The sequence below is a fragment of the Phalaenopsis equestris genome, unplaced genomic scaffold, assembly GCF_001263595.1.
Source record: "Phalaenopsis equestris unplaced genomic scaffold, ASM126359v1 Scaffold000305, whole genome shotgun sequence".
Classification (NCBI taxonomy): domain Eukaryota; kingdom Viridiplantae; phylum Streptophyta; class Magnoliopsida; order Asparagales; family Orchidaceae; genus Phalaenopsis; species Phalaenopsis equestris.
The window spans coordinates 79,364-81,713 of record NW_018164747.1 but is presented as its reverse complement, the minus strand read 5'-3'; positions in this window follow the sequence as shown (position 1 = coordinate 81,713).

The following is a 2,350-nucleotide window of genomic DNA, read 5'->3' as shown; positions in this document are numbered from 1 at the left end:
AATGATCACAATTAAGTTGAACTCAAATTAGGTTTTGGTTAAATTAGGTTCAATGTGGGTTGAACCTAATGTTTGGGTTAACTTTGAGTTCAAAGTTCAAGTTAGGTTAAACTCAAGTTAAGTTTTGGTTAAGTTAAGTTTAATGTGGGTTGAACTTAATGTTAGCGTTAACTTGAGTTCAAGTTAGGTTAAACTCAAGTTAAGTTTTGGTTAAGTTAAGTTTAATGTGGGTTGAACTTAATGTTAGCGTTAACTTGAGTTCAAGTTAGGTTAAACTCAAGTTAAGTTTTGGTAAGTTAGGTTCAATGTGGGTTGAACCAAATGTTTGAGTTAACTTGAGTTCAAGTTAGGTTGAACTCAAATTAGGTTTAGTTAAATTAGGTTCAATGTGGGTTGAACCTAATGTTTGGGTTAACTTGAGTTCAAGTTAGGTTCAATGTGGGTTGAAACTAATGTTTGAATTAACTTGAGCTCAAGTTAGGTTGAACTCAAATTAGGTTTTGGTTAAATTAGGTTAAATTAGATGTGTTTGTCTTGAGTAGATGAAGGTGTAGGAACAAACCCCATGTGATTTGGTTGAGTATCAATTGAGATCTTAGGTATAGAAGTCGTGCGGTTCACGAGCTCTAACCATTGGGGGCGATCACGGAGAGTCGTCTGATCGCGTATGTATTGGACGGACGGATGAGATTGTGTTGGACGAGCTTTTGGTGCATGAACAGCGGTCCGGGTCAGAGTTGATTAGGATAACACTGCTAAATGAGAATACACCACGTGGAGGCTTCAATTATGCCGAGGATTGCGTGGCGCCATGTGGTTTAAATAGAAAAATCAAAATTTATTGAATTAAATTAATATCAGAACTTCAAAAATTCATATCATTTCACAGAAAAATCATAAAAATAAAATAAAAAACACTATTGTTCAATGAACAAAGGAGAAAAATGTGGATGAAAAATAAAAATTATTTCTTGACTCAATGATTTTTAATTAATTAAATAGCCTCTGTGGTATTTTAATTCATTATGATTAAATATTGTTCATTTTGGCTTGCAATTTTTAGAGACTGTTCTCATGGCGGAGGGGATGTCCTCTGATTTTTTCAATGTCAGAGAGCATCTCTGTGCTTCTAACCTTAATTTTCAAGCTTGGATGACTATGTTGGTTAAATTAATTATATAAATTAAAATATCATTAGGTTTCCTATTGTCAAACAAGCATGAGAAAAATATCATGATGGCCTGCATAGTCTTGTATATTTCTATAATTAATTAAATGTGTATAAATTGTATTAATCTATTTAAATTAATTATTAACCAAATATTAATGAAATCAATTCCACATTGTGTGTAAAAATCATATTGGTTCACTATAAAAATTTGAAATTTATTTTGATTAAGTTTGAGCACTAAAATTGATTTTATACGGAAGATTATATTTTTGTACTAAAATAATTATATTAAATTAAATATACTTGGAAAAATTATGAAAAGTGATTTTCTGAGTTCCTTATGATCGGGTGCTCTTAGAAAAATAAAAATTATTTTTGAGAAAATACTTTATTTTTTAGCAATATTTTAAATTAAAAATATTTAAAAATTCCAAAAATACAAAAGTGTTTCAAAATGTTCCTAATGGTTTCCTGATCACTTGGGACTCATTAAATTATTTTTCACAATTTTCCTAAGTTAAATATAAATTTTTAAAGGCCTAAAATGTATTTTTCTTAATTTTCATTAAAATAATTATAATAAATAAATTAAAAAAGCATCAAAATATAAAATTTGTTTCTCTGAGTTCTCTGGGCTTAGGGAGGTTTAATAAAAATGTTAAAAATAATTTTTATGACTAAAACTTATTTTCCATTTAATTAAATCACTAAAAAATCAATAAATAATTATAAAATTAAATTAAAATTTAATTTTGAAAATCATGGTATTTTGCCTAAGTGTTTATCTAATTTAAGTAAACCTCTAATATTTTTCCCATAAACAAAAATTTTATCTTGATTGATTAAATAAATTAATGTTGAAAATCTTACTTTCTAAGTTAAGATAATTATTCTAAGTTAAGATAATTATTTAAATTAAATAGAAATGTGAAAACCCACATTTTCTCCTCTAATGTTTTATTCGCTCTATGAATAGGGTACTCTAAAATTTTCAAAGTCATTTGAATTATGTTTAATGAGTTATGAAGCGGAGAGTCTCAAGGGCAAGATGGTCGCTTTAGACTTTTGTATCTTAATCAAAATTTAGGGACAACTAAAGGGAAAAATAATTAATTTTGATTTTAATGAATACTTTTGGATGATTGAAACATAATGGGTGAGAGGTAGAAACCAATTTGC